Source organism: Cupressus sempervirens, chromosome 5, assembly GCF_028749045.1.
Source record: "Cupressus sempervirens isolate cs-2001-9-10 chromosome 5, ASM2874904v1, whole genome shotgun sequence".
Classification (NCBI taxonomy): domain Eukaryota; kingdom Viridiplantae; phylum Streptophyta; class Pinopsida; order Cupressales; family Cupressaceae; genus Cupressus; species Cupressus sempervirens.
The window spans coordinates 456,387,139-456,411,046 of NC_143122.1; positions in this window are offsets into that span (position 1 = coordinate 456,387,139).

Here is a 23,908-nt window from a genome sequence, read left to right on the forward strand (position 1 = left end):
TTTCTTAAAGAGAAATCTAAAACTTTTGAGAAATTTAAGATATCTAAAAATAGAGTTGAGAATTAATCTGGTGTTAAGATTAAGTGTTTGAGATCTGATAGAGGAGGAGAATTCAGCTCTAGAGAGTTTAACATAGTTTTTGAAGAGAATGGAATCAAAAGGCAGCTATATTCACCTAGAATACCTAAGTAGAATAGGATTTTTGAAACAAGGAATAAGTTAGTAGAAAAATCAACAAGAGCGATGTTGTTTGAGAATGATGTTTCTGAGGTATTTTGGAGAGAAGCAATCAATATAGTAGTATACACTCTAAATAAAGTATAGATAAAAAAAGGTATGAACAACACACCTTATGAACTATGGTTTGGTCATTCACCATCAGTTAAGTATTTCAAAATATTTGGGAGCAAATTTTATATTAAGAGAGATGATGACATTGGTAAGTTTGATCCAAGAAGTGATGAAAGTATGTTTCTTGGTTATTCATTGAAAATCAAGGTATGCAGATGTTTCAATTATAGAACTAAGACAATAACTTGAATGTACAAATGTAAGGATTAATGAAAATTTTGGAACTAACAAAAAAATGGTAGAATATAATTCAGATGAAGAAGAAGAGAATTCTAGAATTGTTAGACAAAATTTTGAAGTTTTCTTTGAGACTAACAATGATTTGCAGAATGATGTGCTAATTGTTGAGAAAAGAGGAGAGAAGAGATCTAAACCTAGAGAAACTCCTACCTCTAATAGGAATCTAACAAAGAATCACACTCCTGAGGAGATAATTGGAAGAAAAAACAAAGGTATGATGATAAGGAACAACATAAATGAGGAGATATGTTTGATATCTCAAGTTGAGCCTAAAAACACAGATGAAGCATATAAATATGATCATTGGATTTAAAAAATGAAGGAAGAATTAGATTAGATTGTGAAGAATGATACATGGGAGTTAGTTCCTAGACATAAAGACAAGAATGTAATAGGAACCAAATGGGTATTTCAAAACAAGATGAATGAGAAAGGAAAAGTTGTGAGGAACAAAGCTAGACTACTATTCAAGGTATATTCATAGCAAGAAGGCATAGACTATAAGGAGACATATGCACTTGTAGCTAGAATGGAAGTAGTCGGATGCTCTTGGCTAATGCAACAAATAAAAGGTTCAAGGTTTATCAAATGGATGTTAAATAAAACTTTTTGAATGGAGAAATTCAAGAAGAGGTATATATTGAGCAGCCTGAAGGCTTTCCCTTATCAGAAGATAAAGACATGGTATGCATATTAAAGAAATCTTTATATAGTCTGAAGAAAGTACCTATAACCTAGTATGCAAGGTTGGATAGTTATTATGAAAAGCTTGGATTTGTTAAAGGTATGGTAGATAGTAACTTGTATTTGAAAGAAGTTGAAAAATGATTTGTTGATTATTTTAAAATTTGTTGATGACATCATTTTTGGAGGTAATGATGAAGCAAGTGATAATTTTGTTGAAGAAATGAAGAATGATTTTGAAAAGAGCAAGATTAGAGAAATGAAGTTTTTCCTAGGATTGTATATTATATAGAATAATGATGGTATTTTCATTTCATGGGTGAACTACTTGAATGATTTGTTGAAAAGGTTTGATTTGGAAATTTGTAAACATATCGGTACACCTATGATAACTGGTCATAAGTTATCTAGAAAAGATAAGACACCTAAAGTAGAGAAGAAGAAGTAAAAATCCATGATTGGAGGTTTGCAATATCTAACTCACACTGATCAGATATAGAAAATGTAGTTGGGATTGTAGCTATATTTCAAGTTGATCCTATGGAATATCATTTTGTAGTAGTGAAGAGAATATTCAAATATTTGAAAGGGACATTTGAGTATGGAATTTGGTATGGAAAATCAAGTGATTTCACTTTAAGTGCATATACTAATGTGGATTGAGTAGGAAGTATTGATGAAAGAAAGAGTACTAGTGATGGAGCATTCTTTCTTGGAGGAAGATTGGTTTCTTGGTTAAGAAAGAAGTAAGAATTTATCTCACAGAGTACTAATTATAAGGAAACTCAGGTGTGAAAATAGCTTCCTGCACTAATCCCTTAAGGAAATTACAGTGAAAATTCCTATTAAATTCTTACAATTTTAGATTTGATATTATGTAAACAATAATATTGCAGTCAACCATGAATAAAGAAAATAGACAAAGAAATAAAATACATAAATACAAAGATATGCCAGTGGGGACAACCCCACCCCTCCAAAACCTACACAATATATTATCTTCAACACAAAGGTTACAACACACTTGCAATACAAGCTCTTTTAGGACACGGAAGACTTATCCAATAGTAACCAACAATACACTTTCACACCCTCCTATCTGCAACCCTAAAAATTCTTATATCATGCACTTTCCACTTTTAGGGCAACTTCCAAAGAACAACCATATTAGGGTTTTACTATTCTTAGAAAAAGTAGGAACCCAAAAAAAATTTCCCCATGCACTAGATGGAGACTCAAGTGTACAGTACTCAATGATCAATTGCCATATGTCTTCACATCTTCGCCCATCATCATATCTTCCAAAGATAGCTCTTATGCATTATAGGAATCTGTCATAACCATTTCAATCATGATATCCTTACACACAATTCAAGATGCTAACACATGCAAGTGGAGTGACACATCAACATGCCAACTAGACATATTCACTCACACTTAATTACATTATTTGTTAAAAATATATTTAAAAAAAAGAAAAGAATAGGAATTATCCAAGGTTGAGACACCTTATTCCTAACATTCTCTAACTTGTTGAACACCTTGTAAGAGCAACAAAAACATAATAGGAACTAATTTTTATAGGTCAAAAGGCCCATAGACTCCAAACACCATCAGAACTTCTTTGTGCCCACTAGTTTCATCAATGCATCTATAACATTCTTTATAGTATCTACCTTCTCCAAATTTACCTTTTTTTCTTCCACCATATCTCTCACAAAGTGAAATTTCACATCAATTTTCTTTGTTCTAGCATGGAAAGTTGGATTCTTTGCAAGGAAAATAGCACTTTGACTATTGCACCAAATAGTAATTTATCCTTCATCAATGCCAATATTAGAACACAATCTCCTAAGCCAAATGGATTCCTTACAAGCATGTGTAGCAGCCGTGTACTTAGCTTCTATAGTAGACAAAGTAACTAGAAGTTGTCCCTTACTCATCCAATTGATGGAAACTCCAAACATAGTGAACACATAAGCATTGGTGGGTCTCCTGCTATCAATATCACCTACCCAATCTAAATCCACATGAAACCCATGAATAAAAACTAAATATGGAGCTCTAGAAGAGTTACCATGATAAAAAAATGGAGTAATCTAATGTACCTCTCAAATATTTGAACAATCACTTAACTGTATCCTAGTGTACCCATCTAGAATCAACCATAAACTGGCTTAGAACTCCCACTACTTGGGCAATGTCTAGTCTAGTATAGACCATAGCATATATAAGACTACCAACTACACTAGCATAAGGTACTCAACTCATTTCCTCCACCTCACTAGGAGATTTTGGACAATCATCTATAGATAACTTTGTTCCCATAGAAATAGGAACACACAATGGTCTACAATTTTCCATGCTAAACCTATCTAACATAGACTTCACATACTTACTTTGACTCAACCACAATTTTTTATTAGACCTATCTCTACTAATTTCCATATCCAAGATGTACCTTTTTTCCCCAAGATCTTTCATCTCAAACTATGCTGACAACTTAGATTTAAAATCAGAAATCATACCCTTACCCTTCCCAAATAGCAACATATCATCAACATATAATGCAACAATAAAAAGGTGATAATTTCCAACTCAAAATAAACATAATGATCTGATTTAAATCTTACAAATCCAATTGAAAAAAAAAAGGCATCAAACCTAAGGTACCACATCCTATGAGATTGTTTCAAACAATACAAAGACTTCTTTAATCTGCAAACCTATGGTTCTTTACCTTTAAGAATGAAGTGCTCAAGCTATGACATATATATCTCTTCCTCCAAATCACCATGAAGGAAAGTTGTCTTCACATCCATCTATTCTATCTATAAATCATATGATGAAGCAAGAGATGACAAAAATCTAATGGATATCAACTTTGCAATAGGAGAGAATATTTCACCATAATATATTCCCTCTACCTATGAGTACCCCTTCACAAGCAATCTAGCTTTGTACCTTTTGACACTGCCATCTACATAGAATTTCTTCTTGAACACCCATTTTCTACCAATAGGTTTCCATCCTTTAGGAAAAGGTACAAGGTCCCAAGTTTTATTTTTATCCAATGAATCCATCTCATCATCCATGGCTTCAATCTAGGAACCTTCATCTTCCATATCCAAAGCATGTTTCATAGACCTAGGCTCATTACCATTAGTAATCAAAGAAAAAGCACAACTGGAATCTAAAATAGAATAACCAAACCTTTTTGGTTTCTTTCTTACTCTTTTGGATCTCCTCAAGTGTTGAGGTTGAATTTTTTCTTCCTCTTCTTTTGAATTATCAGAGCTAATAGAGCTCTCCTCATCATTAGACCCAACATTGTCTTTCTATTCAATCTTCTCAGGGGTAGGAGATAACTGAACAATATCTTCTTTCTTCTCTTTTTCATATGGTTGTAGCACACTAGGAGAAGATGTTAGCTCTCTAAAAATAACATTTCTTCTATACAACACCTTACTAGTCATAGGGTCCCAAAGCTTGTATCCCTTCACATCAACACTATATCTAATGAAAATACATTTGATAGCTTTGTTTTCCAACATAGATATTTTCTCCTTTGGAACATGTGCATAAGCTTCACAACCAAAAATATGAAGATTTCTAATTGAAGGCTTCTTACTAGACCACACCTCCATGGGTGTCCTACCAACAAGGGCCGACGTAGGAGATATGTTAATCAAATAGAAAGTATTGGCTAGAACTTTAGCCCAAAACCTTTGTTCAAGACCAGCTCCACTAAGCATACTAGTAGCCTTCTCCATCTGTGACCTATTCATTCTTTCTGCAACTCCATTTTGTTGTGGGGTATAAGGAGTTTTCTTATGCCTCTTGATACCTTGTTCTTTATAAAATTGTTTGAACTCTACTAAGAAAAACTCACCACCATTGTCAGTTCTCACACACTTAATCTTCTTACTAGTCTAATTCAGTACAAGGGCTTTAAATTCCTTAAACTAACTAAAGACTTCTATCTTACTTTTTAGGAAATAAATCCATGTCCTTCTACTATAATCATCTATTAAAAATAGAAAAAATATTAACTTGGAGATTGAAGGAACTTTTATAGGACCAAATATGTTAGAATGAATAAGATCCAAAACATCAGAAGATTTGTGAGAACTAGAGTAAAATTGAACATGATTTTGTTTACCCTAGACACAATGTTCATAGAAGTTAAACTCAAGATTACAATCATTTAACCCCTCAGCGAGGTTCTTTTTTTTCAAGGTTTTTAGACCCTTCTCACTAATGTGGCCAAATCTCATATGCCACAACATTGTCTTTTCCATAGGAAGCTTTTCTTCAAATGTGTTTATAACCTTAGGTAGACATGCTACACTACCATCAGAACCAATAACCATAGTCTTCTTTACTGCTTGTTCAAATGGTGGGGATGAAGTTATAGCTGCTCTCATCTTTGAAATAGAAGAACTATTGCACTAAGAAATGCATGCATTAAGCTGAAATAGAGTACCTTTAGCAAGCACCATAGCTCCTTTCATCATCTTGAATCCATCTTTAGGAAAACAACTTGCATACCTACATCATTTGGCATACTTATAGATAATAGGTTTTGTGCCAAACCAAGGATGTGCATTACCCTATTAATCCCCTTTACTCATCCATCGGGAAATCTAATAATGACCAATCCTCATCCAACTATCTTTAGGTGAGAATCATCACCCAAGTACACCTTTTCACCATAAAAAACTTCATACTTTGAGAACCACACATCATCAGATGCATGCACTTCCAAGGTTGTAGTGAAAGCATCTCCATCTTCTTGAGATTTTTTTGAACCCGAATCTGAGACCTTCTTCTTCTTCTTTAGCTCTTTACAATATTTATGAAAGTGCCCAGTCTTATCATAGTTCTAGCATTTTTCCTTGGGCTTTCCAAGAGTCTTTGATTTTATATGAGATTTGGATCTACCCTTTCCAAAATTATTGTCATTTTGCTTCCCTCTATCATTGGATCTCCCACAAATAGCAAGAGCTTCCTTAGTCAAATTTGACAACTTTCTCCTTGTCTCCTCAGATAAAATTAAAGACACCACATCATTCATTATGAATGTGACTAAAGTACTTCCAAGATCCATCACAAGATGGCCTCATGAATCTAGTAAGTAACATAACATGGTCATACATCGATCCTCCTCCTCTATCTTGTCACCAAATGATGTCAACTATGTAATCAAAAAATTAAAAGCATTTAGATGATCTATAATAGATCCTCCTTCCTTCATTCTTAGAGAATACAACTTCTTCCTTAGGAACAACTTGTTCACCAAAGATTTGGCCTAATACACAGACCCAAGCCTTGTCCACAAACTATTTGTTGTCTTCTCATCAAGAATGTTCAGGAGAACTAAATCAGCTAGACAAAGTCTAATGAGAGCCTTAGCTTTCTAATCCTTGAGATCCCAATCTACTTGAGATATTGCTACAGGTCTCACATCAAGTGAAGCCACCTCCCATAGATCATGAGCTTCAAGAAATTCTTCCATCTTGAGTTTCCACAACTTGAAATTATTGTCATTAAATTTCTCCACCTCCATTTTTCTTTATAATGAACTAGCCATCTTAATCTGCAAATAAGATTCAAAATGCTCTACACAAAACTCCCACTCAACTTGAGATTAGCTCAAAAAATCCTACCCAACAACTAGGATCAAAAGTTGATCAATCTCTAATACCTCTTGTAAGGAAACTCAAGTGTGGAAACAACTTCCTACACTAATCCGTTTAAGGAAAGTATTGTAAAAATTCCTATTAAATCCTTACAATTTTTTATTCGATATTATGTAAACAATAATATTGCAATCAACCATGAATATAGAAAATAGATAGAGAAAGAAAATACATAAACACAAAGATATGTTAGTGGGGAAAAATATTTTGGTAAAACAACTCCACCCCTCCAAAACCTGCACAATGTATTATCTTCAATACAAAGGTTACAACACACTTTTAATGCAAGTTATTTTAGGACACAAAAGACTTATCTAGTAGCAACCAAAAATACACTTTCATGCTCTCCTATCTATAACCCTAAAAATTCTTATATCATGCACTTTCCTTTTTTAGGGAAACTTCCAAAGAACAACTGTATTAGGGTTTTACCATTCTCCTGAAAAGTAGGAACCCAAAAAAAGATTTGAAACCCTACAGACTAGATGGAGACTCAAGTGTATAGTACTCAATGATCAATTTCCACATGTCTTCACATCTTCACCCATATTCATATCTTCCAAAGATAGCTCTTACACATCATAGGAATTTTTCATAACTATTTCAGTCATAATCTCCTTACACAATTCAAGATGCTGACACATGCAAGTGGAGTGACACGTCAACATGCCAACTAGACATGTTCATGTTATAATTCTTTAGAATAAATGATAAGAAAGGGGGGGGGGGGGGGTGTGAATCATTTATTCAAGGTCCAATGCCACTTTTTCTCTCAATCCTCAATAGTAAATAACTGAAACTATCATGCATGCAATTTGAACATTTAAACAACTATAAAAGTAGACATGCATCACACCATAACACTGAGAATTTGATAACCCAGAAACCCTCCAGGAATAAGAAGGTAAAACTAGGGTGGGGATGATACCCACAAAATAACTGTGCAATTGATTTCAACCACTTCTGATGGTCTACCCTATTAAAAGCATGCCCTATTAAAGGCTACAACACATTGTTAAATGTGACCTTGTTAGAGGATTTCACCATACTGTTAGGAATGGGCCTGGTTAAAGGACTTTGGAACATTCACTTGGAATGTCACCCTATTAAAGGATTTACAACATAGCTATTAAGCCAACCTAAGTTCATAGGATTTATCTTAACTATTACAATTGCTAGAGAGTAACAATAATGGCTTTTGATCTGATACAACTTACAACATATCTTGCAGATTACAGTTCAAACCTTTTCTTGGCTTTAATCACTTTAGATCTATCAGCTTGTCATCTCAAGCTTTGTCACCTTAAGTCTTCTTACTCATCATACCAATGCAATCATATCTATGGTCACCTATTGAAGCAGAGTATATGTGCTCTCTTTCACCTTAGCACCTTCTTCAGCACTTCATGATTTCATGCTTGACCACCTCTCTCTCTTTCGCTTTGTGACCTTATGACTCCTTAAATAGAAATTTGGAATCTCTTTTCCACTTGATTCTCCCTCTCCAATTTTAGAGTTTCAATAGATTAGGTAGGATACAATGTATCTATCCCATATCTTGCTCTTATCTAGAAACTTCGTCCAGAATCCAATTGTATTTGTCAAAAAAATGATTTACATCATGTTCTGTGCCACCAGCTCATCATTCTTATCTTCTATCTGATTCACAGAATTCTAGATAACTACTATGTTGGATCGGATCTTGTGAATCTTTGATTTTCAAAATAATGTAGCAATTTGGCATTATTGGTTATTGATGCTCGGCTTCTTCTGTGTTACTTGGAACTTGTATCCTGCTCGGCACCTCTATCTTCAGTCAGCACCTATTTCTTGCTCGGCACTTGATATTTACTCAACACTTGAAGATCACTCGACACACACTAAGTTGAACTCTTGCTTGACTTCAACTAAGAATCTGTTCAGCACTAACTAGCTTGCTCTGCTCTTTCTAATGAACTTAGTTAGGCTTTCACAAATGACTTAGCTAATCCTTACATCTTTAATATGTCTTGGTGTATCCATCCTCTGTGTCTTAGAGTATATCATCAATACACTATTTCATCAATGGCTTAGCTGATCCTTATACTTCATTACAACATCATAACTTCAACCTTTCTCTAGGTACTCTAGTTACATCTTATTGATTGCCACCTCCTTGTCAATCAACCAACTTGTAGTATTTGGATTACTAAAGCAATTGTCATTCCTACAAGTAGCAAGTTTGACATCAATGACAAAATAATGATTGAAAACATTCTTTATCAATTCCATTACTCCTCAATCATGATATTTTCAATCATTCCGAACAAGCTCCCTCTTTGGCATTGATGGCAAACCAAACTGATCACTTGATCGACTTAGTTACCATCAAAATTATATACATTTTTTGCTACATTCTGCTTCCTTCTTGACTGCTGCATCCTTTACTATGGATCTCATATTTTGCCATATCTTTACCTTTCAATTTCTCATAACTCTCCTTCTTTCATATATATCTCCCTCATAAGTATCCCCCTCTTACTTTGTATTGATGATCAGTTTTTTGCATATATCTCCCTCTTACTTTGTATTGATGATCATTTTTTTGCATATATCTCCCTCTTTGACATAAATGCCAAAGATGTAGCATCTTTACCATGCAAAATATAAGCTTTGCATCTCATGTTTTCTCCCTTTTTCACCATGTTTGTGACTGATTTGGAATTCTTGCTCCTACTATCATCCTCTGCATCACTCTTCTGATATTTCAATGATTTGTTCCTATTGATGTAGGGCAGCTTCTTTGTTGCTTTAAACTGCTTGAGTTAGGGTTATTACCCCCAACTTGCCTCTAAGATATTCAAAAGCATCATTGGGCAGTGGTTTGGTGAAGATATCTACAATTTTTTCCTTTGTGTGAATGTACTCCATCTTCACTTGTTTGTCTTCTACCAATTCTCTGACATAATGATACTTGATTGCAATATGCTTAGTTTTTGCATGCATTACTAGATTCTTGGATATGTTTATAGCACTTGTATTGTCACAATACAATATCACAAGTTTGGTTACCTCTTCTTTCATTCCTTTTAATAGATGTGTGAGCCACACAATGTTTGTGCAATTGACTACTATTGCCACATATTCTGATTCTGCAGTGGATTGAGATGTGCATATTTACTTCTTGCTAGTCCAAGTAACTAGTCTTTTACCTTAAAATAATGCTCCTCCACTTGTGCTTTTTCTATCATCAATGTTGCCTCCCTAATCTGCATCTATGTATGCATCGAGCTCAAACTTTTCATTCTTTTTATAATATAAGTCAAAATCATCAATTCCTTTGAGATACCTCATTATTCTTTTTACTACTATGAGATGATTTTCTTTAGGATTTGTAGAGAATCTAGCCACTATTCCAACTGCTAATGCTATGTCTAGTCTGCTATGTACAACATATTGCAATTTTCCAATCATGAATCTATACATTTTTTGATTAACTTCAGCTAGTACATCATTTTTGGATAGTTTGTGTCCTGTTGCCATAGGTGTGCTGACTAGTTTGGAGTCTTCCAATCCAAACATTTTAAGTATCTCTTTGATGTACTTTGATTGTGTCATAAATATACCATATTTTAGTTGGTGTACTTGCAAACCAACAAAAAATTTGATTTCACCAAACATAGACATCTCAAACTCATGTTTCATTTTGTCTGCAAAACTTTTGCAAAGCACTTCCTTTCCTCCAAACACTATGTCATCCACAAATATTTTAGATACAATAATATCCTTAGCTTCTTCTAATTTGATGTACATATTGATGTTAGCATTAGTTCTTTCAAATCCTATTTGCACTAGATACTTGTGAAGTCTCTCATACCATGCTCTAGGTGCTTGTTTCAGACCATAGAGTGCTTTATGTAGTTTACAAACCATATCCCTGTTATTTTCATCAAAAAATCCCTCTAGTTGTTTAATATAGACTTCCTCTTCTAATATACCATTCAGAAAAGTAGACTTTACATCCATCTGATAGACTTTAAAACCTTTATATGCAGCATATGCAAGTAAAGTTCTTACTCCTTCCATTCTTGCAAAGGGGGCAAATGTTTCCCCATAGTCTAATCCTTCTTCTTGAGCATATCCCTTACATACTAGTCTGGCTTTGTTTCTAGTAATCTCACCATTCTCATCTAGCCTGTTTCTAAATACCCACTTGGTGCCAATCACATTTTTGTCAACTGGTCTGGGAACGAAACTCCAGATTTTGTTCTTCTTTATTTCATCAATCTCTTCTTCCATAGCTTTATACCAATCACCATCTTGTAATGCATCATATATTGTCTTAGGTTCAAATTTACTTAACAAACATGATTCATTTCTTAGTCTATTCCTTGGCATTGGTCTTGCATCTTTGTCACCAATTATCTATTCAGCAAGGTGATGCCTCTTCACATATTTGGACAATCTTGGTTTTGTCCTTGTTTCCATTTTTTATCTTTCAGATTCATGATCACTATGCACTTCGTTGTTAGGTAGTTCTACATCTCTGTCATGTGTACTAAATTTAGAGTCAGAATGAGCATTTCCTTCATTCTACAACTTGGCTTCTGAATGCAGCTCGACATTCACTAGTTGTGACTTGGCTGAGACTGAAATTTTCTATTGAATCCCAATTTGATTGATAGTTTTCTCATCAATAGGCATTCCTTCATAAGAATACACAAAGGTTCTATAGTCATCCATTCTCTTCAATTTTTCAACTTGGACATCTGCATGCTCATCAAAGTTTACATTTTCACTTTCCACAATTTTTTCAGTGTTAGTATTTAAACACGTGTATGCTTTACTTCTAGTGGAGTAACCAAGGAATATGCCTTCATCACTTTTTGCATCAAATTTTCCATTTCTAGCATCTTTAAGGATAAAGCATTTGCAACCAAATACTTTAAAATGATTTACATTGGGTGAGTGACCATACCATAATTCAAAAGGTGTTGAACTTGTACCTTTCTTGACTTGTACTTGGTTCAGTGTATGAAAAACCACACTTACAGCTTCTCTCCAATATTTTAGAGCAACAGTCTTTTCCATCAATAATGTTCTAGCACAGTCAATCACAGATCTATTTCTTCTCTCAGCAATTCCATTTTGTGGGGGAGTTCTAGGAGCTTATGTTTGTCTCTTGATTCCTTTTTCTTTGCAAAATGTCTCAAATTCATTTGATGTGAATTCACCTCCTCTATCTGATCTCAGGCACTTCAAACTCTTTCATGTTTCTTTTTCAACTCTAGCCACATACCACTTAAACATTTGAAAAGAATCAAATTTTTGCTTTAAGAACATAACAGTCATCATCTTGGAATAGTCATCAACAAACAACATTATATATTTATCTCCTTTATAGCTTTGTTCTTCTATTGGACCGCATAAGTCAGTATGGACTAACTCAAGTACTTCTTTAGATGTATAGTTTTTACTTTTGAAACTTGACTTGGTCATCTTTCCTAGCTAACATTGTTTGCACATGATATTTTCAGGTTTCTTCAGTTCAGGTAAACCTCTGACTTTCTTCATTTTGCTGATATTGACCAGATTATCAAAGTTGACATGACATAGCCTTCTATGCCATAACCATACATCATCAAATTTTGCAACAAGACAAGAAGCATTTTCCATGTCAATATAAAATAGATTACTTCTTGTTTGATCTCCTTTTCCTATCAATTTACCATCAGTGTCATAGATTTTTGTAGTTCTTTTTCCAAATTCTGCTTTGCACCCTACATTGCCTAACTGTGAGACACTTAGCAAATTGTAGTTTAGTCCTTCAACATAATATGCATTATCACATGAAATTTGTTATGTAAGCTCATCTTCATTAGATTGGTCCTTCATGGCCACATAAACAACTTCATTATCATTATCATCAGAATCCTCTTCAACAATATAGCACTTCTTGCCTTTGTCTTTGTAATCATCTTCTCTTCTATTTTTATACTTTTTACCTTCCTTGTATTCCTTTTTTTGTGTACACCTTGCAGCAATATGTCCTACTTCATTGTAATTGAAACAAATGATAGGCAGCTTACCCTTGAATTTTCCTTTGCCTTTGTGGAATCTTCTTGCTAGCAATGCTTCCAATTGTTCCACATCTTTCTCATCAATGCTACTATCACTGGATACATATTTCATCTTTCTTCCCTTCTTTGATTTTACTTGATCAGCATCTTTCAGTGATAACTTGGCCTTGAAAGTAGATTCAACATTCTCTGGTCTATAGTTGTCAAAGTTAGATAACTCAAATGTAGTGAGTCTACCCACTATTCCTTCAAAACTTAGATTGTTTCCTGGCACACATCTTAGCTCTTGTATAGCTGATACTCTAATAGCATATATAGGGAGCAAGGTTCTTAGGAACTTACTCTTAATAGTGTCATCATCTAATTGACCACTCAAGCATCTTATTGCACTTACCACTTCCTTTATTCTAGTGGCATACTGAACAACATTCTCACCTTCTTCCATTTTCATATCATCAAACTTTCCTCTGAGGCTTTCTGTTTTTTCTCTTTGAACATTCTAATCTCCTCCATAAATTTTTGATAGGGGTTTGCACATTTTGAATGTAGTGCTACATCCTTTGATGTCATTGAATTCAACATAGTTGAGTGTAGAAGCAATTTCCAGCATTGTTTGATTGTGTTCCTTTTTTTTTTTCAAATCTTCTGCAGTAAGAGTACTAGTTGGATCAACATGTTTAGTAGCAATTGAATTTTGGGCATAATCTCCTATGGATCCAAGATTTAACTTCATCAAGATTTGACATGCAACAAAGTTGTCTTTGTTGAGTTTGGGAACTTCTCTCTCAGGCATTTTGATCTTTTCTACTTCTAGTCCTTCTAAACTAAGTCAGTAGCAATGCTCTGATACCAATTGTTATAATTCTTTAGAATAACTGAGGCGGGGGGGGGGTGTGAATCAGTTATTCAAGGTCTAATGCCACTTTTTCTCTCAATCCTTAATAGCACATAACTGAAACTATCATGCATGCAATTTGAACATTTAAACAACTATAATAGTAGACATGCATCACACCATAACACTGAGAATTTGATAACCTACAAAACCTCCAAGAATAAGAAGGTAAAACTTGGGTAGGGATGATACCCACAAAATAACTGTGCAATTGATTTCAACCACTTCTGATGGTCTGCCCTATTAAAAGCATGCCCTATTAAAGGCTACAACACATTGTTAAATGTGACCTTGTTAGAGGATTTCACCATACTATTAGAAATGGGACTAGTTAAAGGACTTTGGAACATTCACTTGGAATGTCACACTGTTAAAGGATTTACAACATGGCTATTAAACCAACCTAAGTTCATAGGATTTATCTTAACTGTTACAATTGCTAGAGAGTAACAACAATGAATTTTGATTTGATACAACTTACAACATATCTTGTAGATTACAGATCATACTTCAGTTCAATCCTTTGCTTAGCTTTAATCACTTCAGATCTGTCAGCTTGTCATCTTAATCTTTGTCACCTTGAGTCTTCTTACTCATCGTACCAATGCAATCATATCTATGGTCACCTATTGAAGAAGAGTATATGTGCTCTCTTTCACCTTGGCACCTTCTTTAGCACTTCATGATTTCATGCTTGACCACCTCTCTCTCTTTCGCTTCGTGACCTTATGACTCCTTAAATAGAAATCTAGAATCACTTTTCCACTCGATTCTCCCTCTCCAATTTTAGGGTTTTAATAGATTAGGTAAGATACAATGTATCTATCCCATATCTTGCTCTTATCTAGAAACTTCATCTAGAATCCAATTGTATTTGTCAAAAAAATGATTTACATCATGTTCTGTGCCACCAGCTCATCATTCTTATCTTCTATCTGATTCAAAAAATTCTAGATAACTACTATGTCAGCTCAGATCTTGTGAATCTTCAATTTTCAAAATAATGCAGCAACTTAACATTATTGGTTTACTGATGCTCAGCTTCTTCTATGTTACTCAGCACCTATATCTTCAGTCGACATGTGTTTCTTGCTCGGCACTTGTTTCTTGCTCAGCACCTATTTCTTTCTCGGCACTTGATATTTACTCAGCACTTGAAGATCACTCGGCACACACTAAGTTGAACTCTTGCTCGGCTTCAACTGAGAATCTGCTTGGCACTAACTAGCTTTCTCAGCTCTTTCTAATGAACTTAGTTAGGCTTTCACAAATGACTTAGCTAATCCTTACATCTTTGATATGTCTTGGTGTATCCATCCTCTGTGTCTTAGAGTATATCATCAATACACTATTTTATCAATGGCTTAGCTAATCCTTATACTTCATTACAACATCATAACTCCAACCTTTCTCTAGGTACTCTAGTTACATCTTATTGATTTCCACCTCCTTGCCAATCAACCAACTTGTAGTATTTGAATTACTATAGCAATTGTCATTCCTGCAAGTAGCAAGTTTGACATCAATGACAAAATAATGATTGAAAACATTCTTTATCAATTCCATTACTCCTCAATCATGAGCTTTTCAATCATTTCCAATAGTTCACTCACACTTAATTATATTATTTGTAAAAAATAAATTTACAAAAAAAATAATAAGAATAGGAATTATCCAATGTTGAGACACCTTATTCCTAACACTACTGAGGTAGAGTCTATTGCAGTGATGAATAACTATATTCAAGTTATGTTGATGAAGTATATATTAAAGGATATCATAATTGAGTTTGAAGAATCCATTATCATTTACTATGACAACACAAGTATAGTGACTATGTCTAAGAATCCTATGATACATTCAAAGACTAAGAATATATCTATTAAGTATCATGTGTAGAGAGAGAAAGTAGTAGAAAATGAGATATACTAAATATTAGATAGTAGATATATTTACAAAGCCTTTGCCTAAAGATACATTCAAGTACTTAAGAGGTATGCTTGGGTTATGCCCTTGCCTACTTCAGAGTAGATGATTATAGAGAGTTCATTAGTCCAATGGTATAGATAACTATTATTAATCTAGATTGAATGCTAATGTTTCTCGTATAGGGGAGTATATGTGATAATTTGAGTCATTGAGGACTCTTGGTATTTGGTATTGAATAGTGTCTTTAGACATTCGAGCTAGTTGAAGACTTAGAGTAGTGTGTTAGCAATTAATATGTAGAAACATTGAGATTGAGATCCTTGACATTGATGTCAATGGGGGAGAATATGCATGAAAAAAATACATCTCCTAAGGTATGGGGTAGAGCATCTCCTAGACATGGAGAAGAGATATCTCTTTAGAGAGATTTAGAAAGACTCATGAAAGGAAGCAAGAATATGCATTTGATGTATTGTGAATTGTGTAGTGTGAATTAAAAAATTGATGTCTAATTTTTAGGATTATGCACCTTTTGTGAACCTATTATTTTGAGATTCTTTTTAGCATGTGGACAATTAATATTGGTTAGTAGCAGCGGAAAACTATTTAGTATTCTTGGAACTTAGATGGTTTTTTCATCTATGTTTCCATCAATGCCAAAGGGGGATACTATTAGTATGAATTTTGATGATACTACATTGGGGGATTATTCTAAGTATTGGAGAGAATTGACATGTTGCATTCATGACTGTGTTTTTCGTTGATGTCAACATAGCACAGTTTTTGTAAAGATCAGTTGAGTAGAAGACACAAATCTTGATGGTACAGACAATGGTTTGATTGTTTAGTGATGCATAGTTAAGGACATGTTTGGCATAATATCTTGATGATGTAGTCAAGTGTACAGAGTCTGAGTAGAAGATGTACAGAAGTTGTACCTAATTTATAGAGAGTAGTTCAAGAGACAGAGTATTCGGAAAGTAGTTTTTGATGTTTTTTGTCTATCTTACATCTAAGATATAATGAAGAGATCTACAGTTAGGCAATAATAGAGGATAGTCAAATGGTGATTTCAATGAGTAAACAAGCCCTAGTATTGCACATGTAAATTTTTTTATAGACTATGAGCTAACAGTGCTATTGTAATTATAATTAATTAATTATCTTTTAAAATTAATTGGGAAAGCTTCAAGGCCAAGTCAAGGAATTATTATGAAGATATTGTATAAAGGAAATATGTTTTCCTTTTTATAATATGTATGAAGTGTTGTGATCATTGGAAGAATTGTGAAGTGCAAAAAGAAGAAGAAAAGTGCTTACTGAATGCGTATAAGTGATCCAAGGGATTATTGGATGTGAGATTTGTGATCTAGCTACAAGATGAGAAGGAATAGAGGTCTAGTTGATAGGATAGAGAAAGAGGAAGGAACAATATAGTACCATTCTATTATTCTACAAGGAATATTATAGAGATCATTTGTATAGTGGGTTCATTGGTCTTTCCCTTGAAGTTGTTTGGGCAATGGGTCTAGTTGTCTTCCACAACTCGTAATAGGGTTAGCACAACTCCTGATAGGATTGGAATTTCCTAACATGGATTCAAAGTCTCCTAATAGGGACTCATATGTAATGAATCTATTTATAGACTCCTAATAGGGTCCATCCTCTAACAAAGAATATTTATATTAGTACATCATCTTGTGGGTACCACCCCCATCAAGATTTTCCCTAGCTAACATATCTAGTATTGTTGTGTTTGAGTATCTTTTTGTGTTTTTGGTTTATATTACTCATATAGTTAAGTTTGTTTAAGTTTGATGATTACAATAATAGTTGGATAATTGATTACTCCCCCCCCCCCGCCTCCCCATCTCTCAGTTATATCAGTGGACTATATGTTGTAACACAAAGAAGCACATGTATGTATGCAAATTGAAGAGTAAAGGCTACTTGAAGCATAAGGAAAAGAAGAGTCACATCTATCACAACAAGGTGATCATTTCTACATCAAAGGAATCTCATTCAGAAAACTAAATTATAGAGTAGAGATTGGCCATCAGTTCATCCTAATAGGTGCATCAATCAAATCCTCTAACAAGGTGGACTTAACAATCTTATGCTAAATCTCCCAACTGAGTGCATACTTCATTCTATTGTATAAATCCTTTTTCAAAGTGGATCTAACAGTCCTTATTGCTCCTAACAGGGCAAATCACCAGAAGTGATCATTTGTAAGCCTTAACAGGCCAACTTTATATTGCAGTACTAAAGCTTGTGGGTATCATCCCCACCAAATATTGTGTCAAGTGCTATGAATGTTTTATTTCTTTTAGTCTTTCATGCATATAACTAGATTAGAATAATTAATTGGTGAATTAAAGATAAAGTTCACCCCCTCCTCTCAATCACCTAGCTCACCATACATTTCTAACAATTGGCATCAAAGCAATTGGTTCTCACATCAAAATTTTAGCAGCTTGAGAAAAGATCACAGGCAATGGAAGTTTATAGACTAGAGAAAGCTATTGAAAATGAAAAGTTGGATTTGCAATTGGCCATGGAACAATTTAAGAAAATGAAGGAGTAGCTCTATCAATCCTTGAAAAGAAGAAAAGACCTAGCAGCATATATGAATGACAATATCTACATAGAAGAAATAATTGAAGACATTTGACAAGATAGAATTTTAGATGAAGCTGATGTAGAAATCAAAGACCTACTTGAGAAGAATCTCACTCTTGATGAAGAAGTTACAAAGCTGATAGGAGAACAACAAATTCTAGAAAATGAAGAGAAAATATTTCTAACTGAGAGGATAGAAGAAAATGACAATGAAATTCAACATCTATATCTTTAGCATGCAAATTTGATAAGTCAACTCAATTATGCAAATTAGGAACTTATCAACTTGATGATAGATAATGAAAGATTGCATAATGATCTCAATATAGAAGGGAAAACCAATGAAAGGATGATGAAATCTCAAGAAAGAATGAATTAGTTAGAAAACAAAACTCAATTCATACACAAAGGAAAAGCATGATTAGGCTATACAGATGAAGGTGAATCATCTTAGCAATGAGCCTCGAAGAATAGAAGACCTACTTATAATCATTTTGGAAAGATAGGTCATACATCAAAAAAATGTTGGAGTAATGAAAAATCAAAATTTAGTGGAAAATTGTTCAGTTATAACAAACAGGGACATAGAGCAACTGAATACACAGAGAGAGCCAAGTTTGAAGGAAAATGTTTCCATTGTAACAAACAAGAGCACAAATATTCATAATGCAAGACCAAGAAATGGATTCCAATAGAAAAGATTCTAAAAGCTATCTTTGGTTGGGATTATAACACATGGTGCATATGTCACTTATATGGTGAGCATGGACATATTGGAGCAAATTGCATAAGAACTCACATGAGGAAGAGAGATCCTACAAAGAGGTGTTTTGTATGCACAAAACTTGGACATCTAGCTAGAAATTGTATAAACAGAGCTAAATTTGAAGATGAAAAGAAAGAAAAGGCTCACAATATTAGAAGTCAAATGAGATAACAATGAATAAAGAAATCTCCAAAGAATGCAAGTTAAAGTCCTAAAAATGTTGACACCCAAGTCAATGAGTTAGGTGACTCAACCATGTCAAACTAATTAGCCATGGAGATCATTGGAACTATGATTCAAAAGAAACATCGTATATAAGTTCCAATCTATAAGTAAGAACATCAAAATAAATATTTTAGATACATTGGGGTCATTGAGTTGATGACCTTACCAAGAAAAGTCAGGTTGTAAGGCCTTACCAAGAAAATTCAGGTTGCTAACCTAACTGAGATTTGAAATAGATTGTGCATACTAAGTTCAAGAACATAATCAAGCTTATGCTTACCAAGTTGAAGATCAAAGGTATCTGACGAGTTGAAGACTTAACTAAGCATCTCATGCTTGTCAAGTTTAATAGGTTGTCACTAAGATGTCCAATGTATGATGCATTAATGGTGACTTAAAGATATATTTTTGGGTAAAAGAAAGAATCAAAAGGTTTTATTCTTCACTGTAAATATGAGAGTGAAAAGAGTAGACCATTCTAAAGCCCCCAAGTGATTCAGTGTGATTTTTTAGAGTTTATTCCTCCATCACTAAGTGATATGGTATCTCTATCTAGTAACATAGTTAAGAAGGGCTCCAAGATGCTAATAAGAAATGGTATGCCTACAAAATCAAAGTTCAAACTTTATCTAGTGATCATAAAAGAGTTTGACCCAGTTGGTGCTCATTCAAGTGGATTAGGTTTAACCTTATTCATGTTTAGGACATGCGATTCTGGCTTGACCAACCCATCAAGATCACAAAGAAAATGATTCATATCGTTACTAGGTTTCCTATGCTACAAAGACCTAAAACAACAAAAACCCTAGGTCAAGTTGACCTAGTGAAGAAGACTTTGGCTGAATGGGATGGTAGATTAATGAAGCTAAATGGTGTTATAGACATGGAGATCAAATTTGGAAGTCATGTGATTGCCCACAAAATATATAGCTCTAATTGAAAAGTGTGTCATGTAAAGTGATGGGCTTAGTATTCAAGGTAGTCAAGAACAATCTATCCTTTAAGCTTGCCTAGTTGCAGCTGAGCCAGTTAAGAAAGAAAATTGAGAGCATACAAGCATCCAAGGCTAATCTATGTAAGCTTGGATCACTTCTTGTATGTTTGTTCTTTTATGTTCAAATTTTTTCCCTTCAAAAGGTACTAAAGTATGGAAGATACCTATTTTATATTAGATTAATGAGTTTATAGTTGAAATGAGAGACAATTTTGAGGGCATCATGGATGTATATTTTGAGACTTTTAAGGAAAGGATGTAGAGTAGGTTCAAAATATCTAGACAACTAGTTGATGATTATGAAAAATACATATGTTTCCTTGGGGACTATGACAAGGTACACATGTAGGAAGTTAGACCTAGAGTTGTATGGGTAAGACATCTTGGTTATGAGGTAACCATTGATGACACTAAGGATGTCATAGAGGTTCTTGTCACTAAGCCTATAGACCCTAAAGAACCATATTTTGGAACATATGCCAAGATTTCAATTGAAATAAATATTCATCAAGCCCTGAAGAGAGGAAGGAAGAAGGTTGAATGGATTTAGAAGGAAAATGTGAAATTTGGTTCCCATCTTTTGCTCATAGAATAAAAGGGAGATGAAATTGAAGAAGAAGAAGAAGGAGCAGATGAACATGAAGAAGAAGATGAAGAAGAGGAAGAAACAAAGGAAACTACAAAGAAAAAGGGGAAAGTAACCATAACTAAAAGAGCTACAAGATCCTCACCTACCTTCTTCACCAGAAGACCCACAAAGTCAAGGAAGAAGCTCAAACTTCAAGTTGGTGATGGAGATGAAGAAGAGTAGTATATTTCAAAAGGTCTACCCCAACCTTTCAAGAAAGATTGAGAAGACTTGTAGAAGGAGGAGGTATGACATATTTCAAATCTCTTCAATTTAAAAAAAGAAGCAAGGAAGAGAAAAAATAGATAGAAGAGGCCTTAGTGGAAAAAATAGCTAAATGGAAATACTTTCTAAGTAAATTAACTAATTAAGTTCTAGATATTATACATAAGGAAATTTCACCTCATTGGGAAAATGTAGTAAATATTGTGAAGGATGTCAGGGAATAAACCTTAAGGAAGGTAATTCCAGAACTTTCAAATAAGGAAGTGAAGGAAGCATTGACAAAGCATAAAGAAAATCTTACTCCTAAGTTCAATGCATTCCTGATTGTGTCAAATGATATTGAATCTATTGTATAATCCAATACAAATGATGGAACAATATTTATGGATTGCATGAGATAAATCCTACCAAGGAAGTTGTGAAAGTTGATGATGTTGATGACGTTGATGATGATGAAGAGGAATAGGATGATCAAACAGTCAGTGAGGATCTACTTGAGACTTAGGATACTCATGATTCTAATATTGAGAAGATTGCACTAGAGGTAATGGCATCCCTCCCTGATTCTCCAAGAAAATCAATAGTTACATCAAGCTTAGTGGAGACTGCAACTGAGTCATAGATAATTGAGCTTAACATTTTTCAACCTATCCCTCAATTGGTTGTTGGTGTTGTCTTACCAAGTATAGTGATGAGTACTATCACCACTACTTCATCTACTGAGAAGGAGGCTCCACTCTTCACAACTCCAAGTCACATTGAGTCACAACAAGGTATTGTAAGTACTCTTGCTATTGTTGTTGTTTCTCAAATAAATAATGTTGTTTTAGTTATGTGTGATTCCATAATAAGTGTATGTTGGAAATATTCAAGACTATGCTAGCTTACTGAGAGGGGAGGGGTGAATTAGTAACCTCAAATTTTTTGTCAAATATAGTTCTTAATTGCAATAATCCAATAACCATTGAATCATTAAATTAGATCTAACTATATGCATGAGAAACTAAAAACATAAACATTCATGACACATGAACACAATGATTTTGGTGACCCAAAAACCTTCCAAATAGAAAGTAAAACTGGGGAGGGGATGACATCCACAAAACTTCAATACTGCAGCATAAAGTTGGCCTATTAAGGCTTACAATGATCACTTCTAATGGTTTTCCCTGTTAGGAGTAATTAGGACTGCTAGGTCCACCTTGTTAGAGGTTTTACAAACATACAATGAAGTATGCACTCAGTAAAGAGATTTGACAAAAGACTGTTAAGTCTACATTGTTAGAGGATTTGGACTAGTTCACCTATTAGAATGACATAGTAGATCTCTAACTTACAACTTGATTTTCTAATAGAGATTCTTTAAAATATTGATCACCTTTATGTGATAGATATGACTCTGCTGCTCCTTTGTTGATATGGCTTTACAATACACTTTGTTGCTGATTCACATTCACATGCTTCTTACATATTCTTCACTTTCACTTTTCATACATGCATACATACATTTATCGATTCATATTCATACTCATACATTTGGATATGATACAATACATTATATATATATATATATATATATATATATATCAATCCAATTGCAAAATTACAAAGTCATCCAATATACAATTTAACACCAATGTTACAAAGTTGGCTCAAATGAAGACACTCAGGTTCTGAAGACTGACTTGGTGAAGTTCTCATACATGACGTCCACTGTCATTACTTAGCATTGTCATGCATTTGATAGAAGTAGAAGCTCGGTCCATACTAATCATCTTACAGTAGTCTCAAACTTAGTTTGCACTAGTAACTCGGTAGATACTATGTGACTTGGCAGAAACTGAATTACTCATTTACCATGACTACACTCAATAAACATTGATCATCATATAGCTTGATTAACACTAACTTCACTTCACATGAACTGCTAGCTTTGTTTGAACTGCAAAGCTTGGTAACTAGTGGACTGCTTGGGTTGAACTACTAGACTTCACACTACCTAATTTCACATGGTAACCATTGGGATGCTTGGTAGAAACTGTAAAGCTCGTGGCTATTGAATTACATGGCAAACAGTGCAGATTGTTCAATGAGATCAGTGGCCATACAAAATCTGAATAAGTGTTGTCACTAATAACAAACTTGACTTAATGTCAATAGTGTAATGATAGTGGAAGCTAAACCTCAACTAAGCACTAAGGATTTGAACAAAGGTAAGGAAATCATTCTTTCACCTAATCCAAAGGCAAAAGGTAAAGAGGTATAAGTTTCTCATGAGGAAATTGTTCTAGAAGAGAACATAGTAATTTTAAATTGGGATCTTTCCAATCTCATTCTTGATCATATGGATACTCTTGGAGAACTTTGGAAGAAAAGGGTTGGAGAACTTTGGAAGAAAAGGGCTAGACAACAGAAGCTGAGAGCATAGAAGAAGAAAAGAAATCAAGTGTTGGAGGATATCAAGGGTATATTTATTGATATGCTTGGTATTGAAATTGATGATAAGAAGCCTACTTTGGATCAACTTGTTAACATAGTTCAAAAATTTAATGAAGATTTGAATGGACAAGAGAAACTACTACAAAGGG